The 20,886-nt window shown below is 39.1% G+C and overlaps 1 non-coding gene across 1 annotated transcript; it reads left to right on the top strand.

Annotated features, from left to right (window-relative positions):
* Positions 1-201: 201 nt before the first annotated feature.
* Positions 202-273, top strand: TRNAD-AUC (transfer RNA aspartic acid (anticodon AUC)). The gene has a single exon. It is a non-coding gene; the product is annotated as a tRNA-Asp (tRNA).
* The last annotated feature ends 20,613 nt before the right edge of the window (positions 274-20,886 follow it).

The following is a 20,886-nucleotide window of genomic DNA, read 5'->3' as shown; positions in this document are numbered from 1 at the left end:
TCTTGTTGTTCTCAGATGGCTTCCAAGATTTTTGTGTTTGTGTTGGAGGGTTGTTTATCCCCCTTGTTTTGAGGCACATCTTTTGATGTGGCATCCGTGTTTTTAAGCAGAGTTCTTTCTTCCAAACTGGAGTTGAGATCGTTGTCAAGGTTGTCCGCCATGATGATGGGATGACTTCCAAGTTCCCCGGCAACGGCATCAGTCGTTGTAGTATAGTGGTGAGTATTCTCGCCTATCACGCGGGTGACCCGGGTTCGATCCCCGGCAACGGCGCCAATATTCCTAGGGTTACCTGAAACTGTAGGTCGATCTCAGAAGAGATCTGTGGTGGTGGCCGGAGCTATCGTGTCTGACTTGTTGGACATGGTGGCCGGAGCTGTCGTATCCGACTTGTTGAACCTATTGGTGCTACTGATCCTTGGTCACCGAAGGATGGTGGTACCTGCAAGAGACTCTGATGCTTAAGTTAGCATGGGCTTTGAGCAGGTATTTGTGTAGAATCAGAGTGTGAGTTATACCTGGGTGCTCCAGCGTATTTATAGTAGTGTGGAGTGACCTTCTTGATAAGATAAGTTAGTTATCTTATCTTATCTTATCTTTGAGTGAAGTCATCTTATCTTTAAGGGGAACCGCCCTTATCTTTCTAGGCTTTGGCTGCCTTTAGATTGGGCTATGTTCCTTCGTTTGGGCCTTTCTTGGGCCTTTGTAGCGATTTGGCCGAACCCTTTAAAGAAGAGGTCGGTTATACTGACTTGAAGAGGTCGGTTGCTTTGTCCTGGATCACCCCAGGTCGGGCAGCTCGACCCAGGGTATGAACACCCCTAAACTTGTTAATTATTAACCAAAATACTCAAAAAACGTATATAATTACAAAACTAACTTCAATTTTTATTAAATTACTATTTCATCCTCAAATATAAATCTTAATTCCCTGCTTATAACTTTATCAAAGGACTGAACCTCATTTCCAAAATTCTTCAAGTTTTCAGCTTGAGTTTTAAGTTCGTTTTTAAGCTTTACTACTATCGATTTTTCCCCGATTTTTATTTAATCTCTCAGCCATCAAACCTCATTAATTTATACTTTATTCTAATTGATATTCCAGCACAAAAATTACTAAAATACCCCAGCTGCCCGTTCATACATAGCCAACCCAAAATCTCAAGCAAATAACAATAATTCAACATAAACTTAATCAACCTCAAACAATAATCAATCAAACCAACATTCACTTATTAAATTCACATTTAATTATTATAAAATTATCAAAATCCTACCTCCGTAAGAAATCAAACCAACGGGACCTTTGGAGAAGTTTTCTGACCGAGTTGCTGAAGAAGAAAATGTCAAGAATCATTTGTACTTCCTAGAACTCCAATTGGCCGAACTCAAGGGGAAGAGGAGCTACGTCACCGTCAACTTTTACCGAACAAAAGTGATACTAACATGTAGAGGAGGAGAATACAAACACTTTTACCAGATTAGACTTTTGATTGGAGTTACGAATCACAAGAAATCGTATCCGGAGTTTTTTGGTGTGGGTCACGATTTCCTCATGCAAGCATTCGGTCTCTCTCTCCGTATGAAAGGAAAAGAAGCCAATGAATTTTTTAGGATGATTATATGTGATTAGGGAAATGTCTCTCTCCGTATGAAAGGAAAAGAAGCCAATGAATTTTTTAGGATGATTATATGTGATTAGGGAAGTGTTTGAGCTTGAGAAATATTAGGTGTCATGGTTTAATAAAGAAATGAAACATATGTCATGATTATATATATATATATATATATAGTAAGTCAAGTTCCATTTCCTTTTCTTTGGTTTCTTTGAAGGTTATGTTAGATATATAGAAGAAGATAATAATTAATTTAATTTTTGTTTATCAAAATAATTTTTGATAAATAATTTAAATTAATAGAATAAGTCATAATTAAATTAAATTTTAATAATTATAAAATTTTATTTAATTATTTTTGTTAAAATAGTTTTTTTTTAAAAAATAAAATCTTAATATAATATAATAACTCATAAATAACTAATTATTTAATTTTTAAAAAATTCGGAGTGTTATACTGAGGCCGCCAGGATGTCTTTGGATAATTTTGCAGGAGGTTCTCTTCACATGAAGAAGACCACTAAAGAGGCTCTAGACTTAATTGAGATGGTTGCTAACAACCAATATTTGTATTCTTCTGAGAGGACTGCCAGGAGGAAAGGAGTCATGAAATTGGATGCTTTAGATACACTTTTTGTTCAGAATAAAGCCATATGTCAACAGATAAATGTTATTACTTAACACTTGGGTGAATTGCAAGTCTCAGCCATTAATACCCAAGATAATTCTTATGACATGAGTGGTGGCTTTCCTCAAGGTGAGAGCTATGATTATGGTCAATTTCTCCCTGAACAGGCCAATTACATGGGCAATTCTTCTAGACCCCTCATAATGATCTTTTTTCTAAAATTTATAATCCGGTGTAGAAGAATCACCCAAATTTTGGGTGGAAAAATCAACCATAAAGGCAACAAAATTTTAACCACAATGCTTCTCTTCAGGACAACTTTAATCAGAATAACTTTAATAACAAGCGTCAATTTCAACCATCTCAATAATATCAAGCATCTTTTCATTCTCAGAAATCATCTAACTTGGAATCTATAGTTGCATAGCTCTCCATGAGTACTCACAGTTTTATGCAGGAAACCAAAACTTCACTCAGAGACTTGGAGATTCAAGTGGGTCAGTTGAGCAAGCAAATACCTGACAGGCCTCCTAATACCTTCCCCAGTGATACAGTGCTTAATCTAAGGAAAGAGTGCAAGGCCATACATCTGAGAAGTGGTAAGATAGCAGGTTTAGAAGCAAAAGTTAGTGAGGAACCGGTTGAAAAAGAAGCTCCGAAAGAGGTTAAGAGCCAAGAAGAACACGTCCCTCCAAGGCATCCAGATAACCCCTTTCCAGTTGATCTTGAACAATATCCAGTGAAGTCTCTAACACCTGAGTACAAATAAAAAATGCCATATCCTCAGAGGCTTCAGAAGGCATCCAAAGACAAGTAATTTTCAAGATTTTTGGAGGTCTTCAAAAAGTTTCAAATCAACATTCCCTTTGCAGAGGCTCTTGAGCAAATGCCTCTTTATGCTAAGTTTATGAAGGAGTTGTTGACTAACAAGAGAAATTGGAAGAAGAGTGAAACAGTGGTTCTCACAAAGGAATGCAGTGCCAAAAGACATGTATATAAATAGTTCTAATGGACAGGTATAAACAAGTTCTAGACTCGACCTGCGAAGCCAAGGCCAGCTAGAATATATAAATATATGTAAGAACCGTAATTAAAATCGCCCGTTTAGATAATATAAAATAATAATTTAATTACCCGAAATTGGTTCAAAAAATTAGACATCTTAATTTGAAAATTTAACAGTGAGATTTGAATTCAATAAATTTTTCTAAGTGGGAAAATGTATCTTTTGTGAAAACTTTTTGTGAAAACGTGTACCGGCACTTAAGCTGGCAGTACCCGCTCTAGTCTGTTCGGTACCACGTATTGAGAAAAATAAGGTTTTTGAAAATTGACTATTTTATTTTGGAAAGACAAAAATAATTTAGAATTGAAAACCGGGTACTAATCTTAAAGGTTTTGGCCAAAGTTAGGCCAAACGAACCTAAAACGCTAACGAGTTGGATTGGGCCCAAAATGGACCCAAGGCCCAACATATATATATGCATGTTTAATGAGCTTTCAGCTCATTTTCCATAAAAGGGAGAGAGGGAGCACAGTGAGATTGAAGAGAAGAGAAGAGAGAAAAGATTAATATTCACTTCTGTCTTTAATCGCTCATAACTTGAGCTACGGTGCTCCGATTGACAAGCCGTTTGGGGTCACGCAAAATTCTTGCAGAGTCCATCATTTTAACTAAGATTCATAGGTAGGAACTTAAAACTCATGCTCCAATTTCTTACCCTAACATTTTCACATTTTTTAGTTTTGTTTTTTAGTAGACTTTTGTGTTTTGGTTGTTTATGGGTGATCTAACATTGGAATATTATTGGATTTTATCTCTAATATCTTTAGATAAGGTAATTCTCTTCAAACTCTTGCGGTTTAATATTTTGGTTAGCCATAGTATTGATTTTTGGTATGTTATATGTGTATATCTTGATAGTTGGTGAGTTTTAGAAGTGGTGTTGGTGCTTGAAGCTTGTTGATCTTGTTGGAATCAAGCTTTGGGTGTTTGTTATTTTTGGAGAATCGGCCAAGGTATGATTTTGATTTTCTCTATGTAATATGTAATGTTTCTGTATACTTAGACTAGTGGACCCTAAGATAGGATTGAATGATATTGGTGTATGATTAATTATATGTGAATTTATGTTTGATAATGAAGAGGATGATATGGAGTGTTGGAATGTGTAATATATGAGTTATGTTGATAATATGATGAGTATTGGTGTTGTTTATGATTAAGATTATTGATGAAGGATATAGATGATTATGATGTGTGATGATAAATGTCAATGATGATATTGGGTTTTGAATCTTGTGATTGGTGTTGATATTGAATGGTGGTGAGTGATGATTGATGAGCGGATATTTTATACGCTTTTTGGGGTTAATTTCATATAGTTTTTAGTATATTCTAGTTAGTTTTTAGTTTATTTCCATTAGTTTTTAGGAAAAATTCATATTTCTGGACTTTACTATGAGTTGTGTGTTTTTTTGTAATTTCAGGTATTTTTCTGGCTGAAATTAAGGGAGCTGAGCAAAAATCTGATTCAGGCTGAAAAAGGACTGCTGATGCTGTTGGATTCTGACCTCCCTGCACTCAAAGTGGATTTTCTGGAGCTACAGAACTCAAAATGGCGTGCTTCTAAGTGCGTTGGAAAGTAGACATCCAGGGCTTTCTAGCAATATATAATAGTCTATACTTTGCTCAAGGATAGACGACGTAAACTGGCGTTCAATGCCAGTTCTCTGCCCAATTCCGGCGTCCAACGCCAGAAAAGGATTAAAAGTTGGAGTTTAACGCCAGAAATGGATCCAAACCTGGCGTTGAATGCCCAAGACAGCCTTATGCATGTGAATTGTTTAAGTCTCAGCCCCAGCACACACCAAGTGGGCCCCAGAAGTGGATCTCTGCACCAACCATCATAGTTTACTCATTTTTTGTAAACCTAGGCTACTAGTTTAGTATTTAAACAACTTTTAGAGACTTAATTTGCATCTCATGACATTTTTAGATCTGAACTTTGTACTCTTTGACGGCATGAGTCTCTAAACTCCATTGTTGGGGGTGAGGAGCTCTGCTGTGTCTCGATGAATTAATGCAAGTATTTCTGTTTTCCATTCAAACATGCGTGTTCCTATCTAAGATATCCATTCGCGCCTAACTATGGAGAAGGTGATGATCAGTGACACTCATCACCTTCCTCAATTCATGAACGTGTGTCTGACAATCACCTCCGTTCTACATCAGATTGAATGAATATCTCTTAGATTCCTTAATCAGAATCTCCGTAGTATAAGCTAGATTGATGGCAGCATTCATGAGAATCCGGAAAGTCTAAACCTTGTCTGTGGTATTCTGAGTAGGATTCAGGGATTGAATGATTGTGACGAGCTTCAAACTCGCGAGTGCTGGGCGTAGTGACAGACGCAAAAAGGAGGGTGAATCCTATTCCAGCATGATCGGGAACCTCAGATGATTAGCCGTGCTGTGACAGAGCATTTGGACCATTTTCACAAGAGGAGGGGATGTAACCATTGACAACGGTGATGCCCCAACACACAGCTTGCCATAGAAGGACGTGCGTGCGTGAATCAGAGGACAAAGGAAAGCAGAGATTCAGAAGACAAAGCATCTCCAAAACTCCAACATATTCTCCATTACTGCATAACAAGTAACCTTTAACCCATTCTCCCTTGTTTATTCGCAATTCAACTGATAAATACAATTGACTTCCTGACTAAGAATTTCAAGATAACCAAAGATTGCTTCAAACCAACAATCTCCGTGGGATTCGACCCTTACTCACGTAAGGTATTACTTGGACGACCCAGTGCACTTGCTGGTTAGTGGTACGAGTTGTAAAAAGTGTGATTCACAATTCATGCACCAAGTTTTTGGCGCCGTTGCCGGGGATTGTTCGTGTTTGAACAACTGACGGTTTATTTTGTTGCTTAGATTAGGAAAATTTTTCTTTTTGGTTTAGAGTCTCTTATTATTGTTCTTAGTCAAAAATATCCTTCTTCAAAACAAGTGTTACATTTACTGCCCAATTGGCTAGAGTGTTAGTCTAAGTCCGTGGCAGTTTGGTACACTCTATTTAAAAATCTTTTTCAAATATAATATTTTCTCTATTAAATTTTGTGCCAAACTTTAAGTTTGGTGTTTTCTAGTTGATTTCCCTTTGATTTTCGAAAATTTTAAGTTTGGTGTTCCTTCTTCATGTTCTTGTGTTCTTGTGAGTCTTCAAAGTGTTCTTGAGTTTTCCTTGTGTCTTGATCTTAAAATTTTAAGTTTGGTGTTCCTTGGTGTTTTACCCTCCAAAATTTTCGAAAACAAGGAGCATTAGATCTAAAAATTTTAAATCTTGTGCTATTTTATTGTTTTTCTCTTTTCTCACTAAATTCAAAAATATCTTTTCTCTCTAATTTTAAAACAATTTTCGAAAATTATTTTTAAAAATTCAGATTTTTTTTCAAAATTTAAAATCTTTTCCAAATCATATCTTTTTCAAAACTTCCTTACCACTTTCTCTCTCCTCATTTTTTTTCGAGAATCTTCACCTATTTTTATTTATTTTATTTTAATTTATTTTTGAAATAAATAAATAAATAAAAATAAAATTTTTACTTGACATCATCTCCCTTTCTCCATCATGGATCTAAGTGGAAATGAACAGTCCAGGAGGACTCTAGGGTCATATTCTAACCCCTCTACTGCTTCATATGGGAGTAGCATCTGCATACCCTCCATTGGAGTCAGTAGCTTTGAGTTGAATCCTCAGCTCATTATCATGGTGCAGCAAAGTTGCCAGTATTCTGGTCTTCCATAGGAAGAACCTACAGAGTTTCTGGCACAGTTTCTACAGATTGCTGACACAGTACATGATAAAGAAATAGATCAGGATGTCTACAGACTATTACTATTTCCATTTGCTGTAAAAGATCAAGCTAAGAGGTGGTTAAACAACCAACCTAAGGCCAGCATAAGGACATGGAAACAGCTGACAGAAAAATTCCTGAATCAATACTTTGCCCCAAAACGGATGACACAGCTAAGGCTGGACATCCAAGGCTTCAAACAAGGAGATAATGAATCTCTTTATGATGCCTGGGAGAGATACAGAGAGATGCTACGAAAATGCCCCTCTGAAATATTTTCAGAGTAGGTTCAGTTAGACATCTTCTATTATGGGCTAGCAGAAGGAGCTCAGATGTCTTTGGATTACTCAGCTGGTGGATCTATCCACATGAGAAAGACAATTGAAGAAGCTCAAGAGCTCATTGATACAGTTGCCAGGAATCAACATATATACCTAAGCAATGACCCTTCCATGAAAGAAGAGGTTAAAACAGCAACTGCTGAACTCAGTCCTGTAAAACAAGCTGCTGAATTCAATCAGCAATTGGACTTTCTAACAAAGCAGTTAGCCGAATTCAAAGATAGACTACAAGAGACAAGGATGGCTAATATACATATGGACGAACAGTTTAAGCAAACAACGCAGCAGCTGTCAAGGAAAATAACAGAAGAATGTCAAGCAGTTCAACTAAGAAGTGGGAAAACATTAAATACCCCACCTCAAGGCAGCAAAAAGCTAAGAAATGAGCAAACCACCCAAAATTTACCTGAGGACAGTAAGAGCCCAGGGAAAAGTAATTCTGGAACTAAAACGCCAGAAATTTGGTGGAAGGCTGGCGCTGAACGCCCAGACCATGCTCAGGACTGGCGTTCAACACCAGAAACAAGGCAGGACTGGCGTTCAACGCCAGAAATAGGCAAGAATCTGGCATTGAACGCCCAAAATGGGCAAGATCTGGCGTTGAACGCCCAAAATGGGCACAGTTCTGGCGTTCAAACGCCAGGAACAGACAAGGAGTTGGCATCTAACGTCACTCCAGTCTCTAACTCTGGCACTCAATTGCCAGTGAGGGATCAGACACACATAAATGCTGAAAGCAACCCCTCTAAAAAGGCTTCTTCAACCACTTCTGTAGGCAATAAACCTACAGCAACTAAGGTTGAAGAATATAAAGCCAAGATACCTTATCCTCAAAAATTCCGGAAAGAGGAGCAGGATAAGCAATTTGCTCGCTTTGCAGATTATCTCAGGACTCTTGAAATAAAGATTCCATTTGCAGAAGCACTTGAGCAAATACCTTCTTATGCCAAGTTCATGAAAGAGATCTTGAGTCATAAAAAGGATTAGAGATAAACAGAAAGAGTTCTCCTCACTGAAGAATGCAGTGCAGTCATTCTGAAAAGCTTTCCTAAGAAGCTTAAAGACCCTGGGAGTTTTCTGATACCATGCATATTAGAAGGTCAATGCACCAAGACAGCTTTGTGCAATCTTGGGGCAAGCATCAACCTAATACCTTCATCCACTATCAGAAAGCTTGGCTTAACTGAAGAAGTTAAACCAAGCCGGATATGTCTCCAACTTGCTGATGGCTCCACTAAATACCCATCAGGCATGATTGAAGACATGATTGTCAGAGTTGGGTCATTCGCCTTTCCCACTGACTTTGTTGTGCTGGAAATGGAGGAGCACAAGAGTGCTACTCTCATTCTAGGAAGACCCTTCCTAGCAACTGGACGTTCCCTCATTGACGTCCAACAGAGGGAAATAACCCTGAGAGTCAATGATGATGAGTTTAAGTTGAACGCTGTCAAAGCCATGCAGCATCCTGACACATCAAAAGACTGCATAAAATTTGATCTTATTGACTCTTTGGTAGAAGAGATCAACATGGCTGAGAGTCTCGAATCAGAGTTGGAAGACATCTTTAAAGATGTTCAGCCTGATTTAGAGGATTCAGAGGACATGAAAGAGCCTCTGAAAATTCTTCTGGAAGAAGAAAAACCTCCTAAACCCGAGCTCAAGCCATTACCACCATCCTTGAAATATGCATTTCTGGGAGAAGGTGACACTTTTTCAGTGATCATAAGCTCTGCCTTAAATTCACAGAAAGAGGAAGCACTTATTCAAGTGCTAAGGACACACAAGACAGCTCTTGGGTGGTCCATAGGTGACCTTAAGGGCATAAGCCCAGCTAGATGCATGCACAAAATCTTATTGGAGGATAATGCTAAACCAGTGGTTCAACTACAGAGGCGGCTAAATCCAGCCATGAAAGAAGTGGTGCAGAAAGAGGTCACCAAACTACTAGAAACTGGGATTATTTATCCTATTTCTGATAGCCCCTGGGTGAGCCCTGTCCAAGTCGTCCCAAAAAAGGGAGGCATGACAGTGATTCATAATGAAAAAAATGAACTGGTTCCTACAAGAACAGTTACAGGGTGGCGCATGTGTATTGACTACAGAAGACTCAATACAACCACCAGAAAGGATCATTTTCCTTTACCATTCATAGACCAGATGCTAGAAAGACTAGCAGGTCATGATTATTACTGCTTCTTGGACGGCTACTCAAGCTATAACCAGATTGCAGTAGATCCTCAGGATCAAGAGAAAACAGCATTCACATGTCCATCTGGAGTGTTTGCTTATAGAAGGATGCCATTTGGGCTGTGTAATGCGCCTGCAACCTTCCAGAGATGCATGCTCTCTATTTTCTCTGATATGGTGGAAAAATTTCTGGAAGTCTTCATGGATGACTTCTCAGTATATGGAGACTCATTCAGCTCCTGTCTTGACCACCTGAAACTTGTTCTGAAAAGATGCCAAGAGACCAACCTAGTTTTAAAATGGGAAAAATATCACTTCATGGTGACTGAAGGGATTGTTCTTGGGCATAAAATCTCAAACAAGGGAATAGAGGTGGATCAAGCAAAAATAGAGGTAATTGAAAAATTACCACCACCTGCCAATGTTAAGGCAATCAGAAGCTTTCTGGGGCATGCAGGATTCTATAGGAGGTTTATAAAGGATTTTTCAAAAATCACAAAACCTCTAAGCAATCTGCTAGCTGCTGACACGCCATTTGTATTTGACACAGAGTGCCTGCAGGCGTTTGAAACGCTGAAAGCTAAGCTGGTCACAGCACCAGTTATTTCTGCACCAGACTGGACATTACCATTTGAGCTAATGTGTGATGCCAGTGATCACGCCATTGGTGCAGTGTTGGGACAGAGGCATGACAAGCTTCTGCACGTCATTTATTACGCTAGTCACGTTCTAAATGATGCCCAGAAAAATTACACAACCACAGAAAAAGAATTACTTGCAGTGGTTTACGCCATTGACAAGTTCAGATCATACTTAGTAGGATCAAAAGTGATTGTGTATACTGATCATGCTGCTCTTAAATATCTACTCAAAAAGCAGGATTCAAAACCTAGGCTCATCAGATGGGTGTTGCTTTTGCAAGAGTTTGATATAGAAATAAGAGACAGAAAAGGGACAGAAAACCAAGTGGCTGATCATCTATCCCGGATAGAGCCAGTAGAAGGGATGCCCCTCCCTTCTCTTGAGATCTCTGAGACTTTTCCGGATGAACATTTATTTGCCATTCAGGAAACACCATGGTTTGCCGATATTGCAAACTATAAAGCTGCAAGGTTCATACCCAAGGAGTACAACAGGATACAAAAGAAGAAATTAATTACTGATGCAAAGTACTATTTGTGGGATGAACCTTATCTCTTTAAGAGATGTGCAGACGGAATAATCCGTAGGTGTGTGCCTAGAGAAGAAGCACAGAGGATCCTGTGGCATTGCCATGGATCTCAATATGGAGGCCATTTCGGAGGTGAGCGAACAACCACCAAGGTCCTCCAATGTGGCTTCTATTGGCCCACACTCTATAAAGATTCCCGAGAGTTTGTACGTAACTATGACAGTTGCCAAAGAGCTGGTAATCTGCCTCATGGTTACGCCATGCCTCAACAAGGAATCTTGGAAATTGAGTTGTTTGACGTATGGGGAATTGACTTCATGGGACCTTTCCCACCATCATACTCAAACACTTATATTCTGGTGGCAGTTGACTATGTATCAAAATGGGTTGAGGCCATTGCCACACCCACCAATGATACTAAAACAGTGCTGAAGTTCCTCCAGAAACATATCTTTAGCAGGTTTGGTGTCCCTAGAGTACTAATCAGTGATGGGGGCACTCACTTCTGCAATAAACAGCTTTACTCTGCCATGGTTCGGTATGGAATTCGCCATAAGGTGGCTACTCCATATCATCCACAAACTAACGGGCAAGCTGAAGTCTCTAACAGAGAATTAAAGAGAATCCTAGAACGGACAGTAAGTACCCGTAGAAAGGATTGGGCACGGAGCTTGGATGATGCTCTGTGGGCTTACAGAACAGCATTCAAGACCCCTATAGGGACCTCTCCATACCAACTTGTGTATGGTAAGGCATGTCACCTGCCCGTGGAACTGGAACATAAAGCCTACTGGGCAACCAGATTCCTAAACTTTGATGCCAAATTAGCAGGAGAAAAAAGATTGCTCCAGCTAAATGAGCTAGAGGAATTCAGATTCACAGCTTTCGAAAATGCCAAGCTTTATAAAGAGAAATAAAAAAAATGGCATGACAGAAAGCTGTCATCTAGAATCTTTGAGCCAGGACAGAAGGTTTTGCTGTTCAACTCTAGACTCAGGCTATTCCCTGGGAAATTGAAATCCCGGTGGAGGGGACCATACGTGATTACAAGTGTATCACCATATGGTTATGTGGAGCTTCAAGATATTGATTCTGATAAGAGGTTCATTGTCAATGGACAGAGAATCAAGCATTATCTTGAAGGCAACGTTGAGCAAGAGTGCTCAAGGCTGAAGCTAGACTAAAAGCTCAGCAAGGTCCAGCTAAAGACAATAAAGAAGCGCTTGCTGGGAGGCAACCCAGCCATGGGGCATCAATCCTCCAAGAATTTTGCCCTATTTCTATTTTTATTTTTATTTGTTTATATAGAGTTCATTGATAATAAGGTAAAGAATCAATTGCATAAGTTCACAGGGTTACAGAAGGAATCTGCATACAAAATAGAGAAAAAGAGCTCACTGGCAAGAAAACGCCAGTAAGAGCCTATTTTGGGCGTTCAGCGCCCAAAAGGGGCAGCCAGTGGGCGCTGAACGCCAGTAAGGATAGCAATCTGGCGTTCAACGCCAGAAAAGGGCAACAACTGGGCGTTGAACGCCCAGGAGAACAGCATTTGGGCATTGAACGCCCAAAACAGGCAGTGTTTGGGCGTTCAAACGCCAGGATGATGGGGAGGAGGCAAAATTCATTTTTCTTCATATTTTTTCATTCTAAATCTTGATTTTCATACTTCAATTCATGATTTCTTGCATAAACATGTTAAGAACCCTGATTTCTAAAATCCCTAATTTCTAAAAACCCTACCTTAAAAATATCAAATATATCTTAATCCATAAGCACAAACCCTCTTTGCAAATTCAATCCAACTCTTTTCAAATCCTTTTAAAAACAAATCTATCTTTTCAACTCATCAATATCTTTTTCAAAATCTCCAATTTATCTTTTTCAAAAAAAAAATAAATAAAATCTAGATCTATCTTTTTCAAAAATCTTCTCTTATCATATCTTCTATCTTATCTTTTCCAAATCAATCTTTTTTATCATATCTTTATCTCTTTTTTCGAAAACCCACCCTCCCTCCCTTTAAATTTGGGTTCGGCCTCCCTCCCCTTCCATCAACAATTGCACCTAGCTCTCCTTCTATCCCTCTCCTTTCTTTTCTTTTGCTTGAGGACAAGCAAACCTCTAAGTTTGGTGTGTTTATCCGCGATCACTAAGATCATGGCTCCTAAAGGAAAACAACCCACTCCAAGAGGTAAGAAAGAGAGCGTTCCAAAACCAATTTGGAAACAAGGGAAGTTCTTATCTAAAGAACATTCAGACCATTATAACAAAATAATGGGTCTGAGATCAGTGATCCCGGAAGTTAGATTTGATCTGAAAGAAGATGAATATCCGGAGATCCAGGAGCAAATTCGAATCAGGAACTGGGAAGTCCTAGCTAATCCTGAAACGAAAGTAGGGAGGAATATGGCCCAGGAGTTCTATGCTAATATGTGGCAGACTGACAAGCAGAAACTATCTGGAACTGCTTTCTATGAATATCGGACCATGGTCAGAGGAAAGATTGTTCATACCATCTCTGACAAGATCAGAGAGATCTTAAAGCTACCTCAGCTAAAAGATGATCCAGACTCCTTCAACAGAAGAATGATGATAACAGACAAGGGCCTGGATAAGATTCTAAAGGACATATGTATCCCTGGAGCCAGGTGGACTACCAACACAAAGGGTGTCCCAAATCAACTCAAGAGAGAGGATCTCAAACCAGTCGCCAGAGGATGGCTGGACTTCATTGGGCATTCTCTGCTGCCTACTAGCAACCGTTCTGAAGTCACAGTTAAAAGAGCAGTGATGATCCATTGCATCATGATGGGAAAAGAAGTGGAAGTTCATCAGCTGATCTCAGCTGAACTCTACAAAATTGCTAACAAAAATTCTAAAGAGGCCAGGTTGGCTTATCCAAGCGTGATTTCTCTGCTCTGCAAGGACGCCGGGGTAAGGATGGGAATAACTGAGTATATCTCAGTTGAGAAACCAATCACCAAAGCATCAATGGAAAAACAACAAGCACAGGATGATCCCACCAAGAAGAAAACACAGGAATTTCCCCCAGAAATCCCTCAATCTGAATACTGGGAGTATCTTGAGACGTCTGTCACCAAGATACGAGAAGCTATGGAGCAAATAATAAAAGAACAGAAGGAACACAGTCAAATGCTGACCTATATGTTTAAAGAACAAGAGGAGCAAGGGCGTGACTTAAGGGAACTGAAGCGCCAGAAGTTATCTCTTGAAGAATCAAGCACCCCACGGATCAGAGGAACACCCATTTTCCAGAACAAAGGTTATTAAATTCCAATTTCTGCTTTAACTCTGTGATAGTGTCATTAGAGAAGTTCACCTTAGGAGTCATATAGTAGTAATTAGTATCTATTTTGATTTTATCTCCAATTAAGCCATAGTTTATTTTTCTCATCATCAGCAAACATGAATAAAATAGTAGATCTTTTGAATAAGAGGCAATAAAATTTCGAGTTTTAATAAGAGAAATTCTAATTAGTTACATGTGGTGGCAATACTTTCTGTCTTCTGAATGAATGCTTGAACAGTGCATATGTCTTTTGAATTTGTTGTTTAAGACTGTTAAATATGTTGGTTCTTGAAAGAATGATGAACATGAGACATGTTATTGATAATCTGAAAAATCATAAAAATGATTCTTGAAGCAAGAAAAAGTAGCAAAAAAAAAAAGCTAATAACCCTTAAAACCAAAAGGCAAGGGTATTAAAAAAGGGATCCCAAGGCTTTGAGCATCAGTGGATAGGAGGGCCTAAGGGAATAAAATCCTGGCCTAAGCGGCTAAACCAAGCTGTCCCTAACTATGTGCTTGTGGTGTGAAGGTGTCAAGTGAAAACTTGAGACTGAGTGGTTAAAGTCAAGGTCCAAAGCAGAAAGAAGAGTGTGCTTAAGAACTCTGGACACCTCTAATTGGGGACTTTAGCAAAGCTGAGTCACAATCTAAAAGGTTCACTCAATTATGTGTCTGTGGCATTTATGTATCCGGTGGTAATACTGGAAAACAAAGTGCTTAGGGCCACGGCCAAGACTCATAAAATAGCTGTGTTCAAGAATCATCATACTGAAATAGGAGAATCAATAACACTATCTGAATTCTAAGTTCCTATAGATGCCAATCACTCTGAGCATCAATGGATAAAGTGAGATGCCAAAACTGTTCGGAAGCAAAAAGCTACTAGTCCCACTCATCTAATTAGAATCTGAGCTTCACTCAAAAACTCTGAGATATTATTGCTTTTCAACCTATTAGTCTTCTATTTTATTTGTCTAGTTGCTTGAGGACAAGCAACAGTTTAAGTTTGGTGTTGTGATGAGCGGATATTTTATACGCTTTTTGGGGTTAATTTCATATAGTTTTTAGTATATTCTAGTTAGTTTTTAGTTTATTTCCATTAGTTTTTAGGAAAAATTCATATTTCTGGACTTTACTATGAGTTGTGTGTTTTTCTGTAATTTCAGGTATTTTTCTGGCTGAAATTGTGGGAGCTGAGCAAAAATCTGATTCAGGCTGAAAAAGGACTGCTGATGATGTTGGATTCTGACCTCCCTGCACTCAAAGTGGATTTTCTGGAGCTACAGAACTCAAAATGGCGTGCTTCTAAGTGCGTTGGAAAGTAGACATCCAGGGCTTTCCAGCAATATATAATAGTCTATACTTTGCTCAAGGATAGACGACGTAAACTGGCGTTCAATGCCAGTTCTCTGCCCAATTCCGGCGTCCAGCGCCAGAAAAGGATTAAAAGTTGGAGTTTAACGCCAGAAATGGATCCAAACCTGGCGTTGAACGCCCAAGACAGCCTTATGCACGTGAATTGTTTAAGTCTCAGCCCCAGCACACACCAAGTGGGCCCCAGAAGTGGATCTCTGCACCAACCATCATAGTTTACTCATTTTTTGTAAACCTAGGCTACTAGTTTAGTATTTAAACAACTTTTAGAGACTTAATTTGCATCTCATGACATTTGTAGATCTGAACTTTGTACTCTTTGACGGCATGACTCTCTAAACTCCATTGTTGGGGGTGAGGAGCTCTGCTGTGTCTCGATGAATTAATGCAAGTATTTCTGTTTTCCATTCAAACATGCGTGTTCCTATCTAAGATATCCATTCGCGCCTAACTATGGAGAAGGTGATGATCAGTGACACTCATCACCTTCCTCAATTCATGAACGTGTGTCTGACAATCACCTCCGTTCTACATCAGATTGAATGAATATCTCTTAGATTCCTTAATCAGAATCTCCGTGGTATAAGCTAGATTGATGGCAGCATTCATGAGAATTCAGAAAGTCTAAACCTTGTCTGTGGTATTCCGAGTAGGATTCAGGGATTGAATGATTGTGACGAGCTTCAAACTCGTGAGTGCTGGGCGTAGTGACAGACGCAAAAAGGAGGGTGAATCCTATTCCAGCATGATCGGGAACCTCAGATGATTAGCCGTGCTGTGACAGAGCATTTGGACCATTTTCACAAGAGGAGGGGATGTAACCATTGACAACGGTGATGCCCCAACACACAGCTTGCCATAGAAGGACGTGCGTGCGTGAATCAGAGGACAAAGGAAAGCAGAGATTCAGAAGACAAAGCATCTCCAAAACTCCAACATATTCTCCATTACTGCATAACAAGTAACCTTTAACCCATGCTCCCTTGTTTATTCGCAATTCAACTGATAAATACAATTGACTTCCTGACTAAGAATTTCAAGATAACCAAAGATTGCTTCAAACCAACAATCTCCGTGGGATTCAACCCTTACTCACGTAAGGTATTACTTGGACGACCCAGTGCACTTGCTGGTTAGTGGTACGAGTTGTGAAAAGTGTGATTCACAATTCGTGCACCAATGATTATAAGTATTGATAATGAATGATGATGCTTGTTGATGTTGGTAAATGTTGGGGATGGTGAAATGATGTTTTAGGTTGTTATTTATTGAGAATTAGATATGTGTAAATGGGAATTTTTAGATGAAATTGTATATTAGTAGGTTATGGAATTATTGAAAAGTATGTAAACATAATTTAAGTACAATGGGACTATTTTGACATGGTTTAGAATAAATATGAATTGGTTTGGTTTTGGAAGTTTTGGAAACTAGAGAATGTTACATGGTTTTGAAAAACTTGTTTTTAATGAACTTTGGTAGATCATAACTTGGGCCTCGGTATTTAAAATTGATTGGATTTTGTTTTAAATTGAAGATTAATTCAAAAGATTTAAAATGATATAAAGTTTGAGAAAAATGGAGTTTTTTTTAGGAAGTTATAAACGTCGAAAGTTTGGAGCAAAAATTTGATTTCTGCAGCTTTAAAATTTTTTTGAGTCTGATACAGCATACGTATGTGACACAGTGTGCACGACGCGGGCATTCTCCACTACCTGGGGGTCTCGCGTATGCAGACACTACATGTGCACATGAAAGTTCAGGATTTTGACCCATATGTACGCGAGAATTTAACACGCAACGCGAGCATTCCATTCGGGTTGGAACACTCGCGTACGCGAGCAGGTTGCCGCGTACGCGACCACCCATTTTTAACCGTGTGCATACGCATGGCAGGGGTGTGCGTACGCACAACTCCTGTTTTGCTAAAAATTAGTTTTTCTTCACTTTTCAAGGGTTCTCTAGCCTTCCAAACTTCTTTATCTTCTATTTAAGAGTGTTAACTAGTAATTAGTCCCTAAGACTAATAGAGATGGGATGGTGAAATAAATTGGTAAATTTATGCATGAGTTTAGAAGACGGTGACTTAGACCTGGTATGTCAGTTGGATGGTATTGTCTTGTGAACTGATGGGGAGCTGGGTTGATGATGAACTTGTGATATTGAGGTTGGACGATGAGATTTGATTATATGATTGTGATATGCATTGTTCTTCGTCGTAGGGGTTGTGACAGTCTCCCGCCTACGTTCGGATGTGAGGGTTGTGACAGACTCCCGCTCATGTGTCATGCATTATTTTGGTAAGTCGCTATGTTCCTCGGGCAAGGGATGTGACAGTCTCCCGCTTGTTGAGGTAGCGGTGCTGGTGTAGGGGTCGAGGCAGTCTCCCGCCTAAGTTGAAATGTGATGACTGAGATAGTCTCCCGCTCGCATAACATTTCTGCCACAAGAGTGAACTCGAGCACTATAACCTGAAAGAGTGTGTCGGGCACTATATCCACGGGTCAATAGTGTGCAGGGCACTATATCCTGGGCGTGGTAGATTCTCTACTATAAGAGTGTGCAGGGCACTATATCCCCGGCGTGGTAGAGAGGCGACATTCCCGGAGATGTGTCGGGTTGGCATTTTGAACCGACAAGTGATATCACGAGCCAAATAGGATAGAAATTCATCATATGCATCTTCTACGTGCTTGCTTGCTTTGATTACTTGAGTTATACCTATTTGAATAATATGCCTAAATACTAGTTGATTTACCTGCTATATATGTATACTACTTGTGTTTTACTTGCTTGCATTATTTGTGATTGTCTGGTGCTAAGGAGACTTGGTAGGCAGTGCCGATGGGATCGCGTGGAGGGTAGGTTGGTGAAAGCTGTGGAATACAGCAGTGTGATTGGTATTAGTTAGAAATTTCCTAAGTTTAGATAACCCCGTGTATGGTTTATGGTTTAAGTTATTTATTTTGTTAAGTTTGAATATCAGTATCGATGTGAAGTTCTAGGATTGCCTTTGGCATCCCGGAACCTTACATCTTATATTTTGGGCAGTGTTACCATACTGAGAACCTCCGGTTCTTATACCATATATTGTTGTTGCTTTTTAGATGCAGGTCGCAATCCACCACGGTGAGTTTGCAGATATGGTGATAGAGCGGAGGATGATCTTCCTTATGTTTTATTTCACTTTATTTTTGTTGTAGTATTCTCTCACCTTTTGTATCTTTAACGTTGTTGCCTTAGAGGCTTTATTTCTGAAAAACTTTGAGAGACATGCTGTTGCTATTTTAAACTTCAAAACTCTATTGTATTCAGTTTGACTAGCCGGCCTAAACTCCGCAGGTTGTGACTAGTCCTCTTTTTGTAAATCATACTTATATATATCTTATTTATTTTAATTATTACCTTGTGTATCTTGGAGCTATCTACAAGGTTTCATATATATTATGTCTTGTTCTTTTTATGCCAACGCATTTAGTTATCATGTGTGAACGCTTCGCATTTTGAAATTCCGCTTTATGCGACTTTGAGCTTTTATTCCTTCATCGGGCTTCTAGTATTAGTAATTCTTTCTATATATATAGTATGGTATGAGCTTTAGAACTGTCGTGGCACTTTGTTATCCTTTGCTTTATGGCTAGATGTAAGGCTTAGGGTGATAGGGTGTTACAATATACAACTCAACAGTGAACCAAAAGACAAATACAAGTCCTAGTTCTCCATGGTCAACCTTTAAGAGGGACAAAACATGTTTTTATACAAAATCGAAGAAAGTACATATATAACTAAGTACATAATTTAAAAAGACCAAAAGACAAGTCTTCGCTCCCAAGAAAACAAATCCAGTATGCTCAGCGAGGCACATCACGTCCTGCATCTGAAAAATAACAAATACGTATGGAATGAGAACCGAGAATTCTCAGCATGGTAGAGGTGCTCACATAGATAATATATAAGGTCCTGAGAAAGCCAGAGGCATTCTTAGAACTTTAACACTCAGATTTTTACTTAAAGATTATACTAAACTAGAAATTTGGTACTCTATCTAAGGGATTCTATTTCTAATCTAACTCCTTATCTTCTACCAACTCAAACTTCCTCATCACTGGTAGAACTACCCTCAGCGTCACCTCTGCTAGTATGAGGGATCTCTCAGTCGTAAAGACATATAAAGCATATAAGTAATACACAATTAAAGAAACAGATACAATATTTAAGTCATGTAGCATATAGACATATATAAGCAATTAGACAAACCAACATATGCATACTCAAACAAAACATACAAATGTACATGATGCATGTCTGCTCTATGACCGATGATATCATCTGTCAGTTATCCAACCAAATTCGACATGTCCGTTAGCAAACCTTGGACAGTCCCAGTGATGCAAAGCACAAGCATATGCATATATATATATATATATATATATATATATATAATCAATAATCCATCATGTGGCTGGGTCAAATGTACCTCAAATCTCAACCTGGAACCCGTCGGGGCAAGTCACTGCATTTGCCCAGGGAGACTAAGATTGATCATAAATACCATCCTAGAGCAAGTCGGGTGATTGTTGTATCTACCCAGGAAGCTCACAATCATCTCAACCTGGAGTAAGTGGGGGCACACCACACCCTTTCATTTACCCACTGAGTTCAAACCATCTCATCCCGGAGCAAGTGAAGAAAACCACACCCTTGCATATACCCGGGGGGCCTTAACTAACCAACCTGGAGCAAGTGGGGCGAACCACAATCCTTGCGTCTACCCTGGAGGTATGTTCTCATATGTCCAGGAGGAACAAAGGAGGGGATCCTAACCTCCCACCATCTCATTGGAGGTGATTTTACAATTTCATGAGAAATAAGGAAGGGAATCCTCACCTTCCACCATCTCACTAGAGTCGCACTTTTGAGAAAGTGTGCTCAAGATCAAATAGTCATATTCACAATCAAATCACGCCCAATATTATATTTATAATTCACATATAGTTCTTCAAACTTATCTCCACTAATACTCCGAAATCTTCTCTTTAATCAATTCAAAACACTTCATGAAACTACTTCAGTTGACCTACCCACAGCACTCTGTAACCCTAAATCTATAGATCTAAATGCAAAACAGAACTACCTTCATTTATTTTATTAGTACTCTCTTGCTCACCCTAAAAAATTTAAACACTAGCTAGAAAATCTCAATTGATAATTACAGAGGTTTAGAAAATTAGAGGAATAGTTTGAAACTAAAAAAATAACATTTTCAGAAAAAGGAGTTCTGCGTACGCATACCATGTCCACATACGCGGAAGTATGAAATTTGACCATCTCACGTATGCGCCCCTTGTCTGCGTATGTGAGCCCTTGGGCAGGGAAACATCCTCACGTCGCAT

The sequence above is a fragment of the Arachis ipaensis genome, chromosome B7, assembly GCF_059453495.1.
Source record: "Arachis ipaensis isolate K30076 ecotype BB chromosome B7, ASM5945349v1, whole genome shotgun sequence".
NCBI lineage: Eukaryota > Viridiplantae > Streptophyta > Magnoliopsida > Fabales > Fabaceae > Arachis > Arachis ipaensis.
The sequence above is the reverse complement of the archived record's forward strand: the minus strand, read 5'-3'. Positions and strand labels throughout refer to the sequence as shown.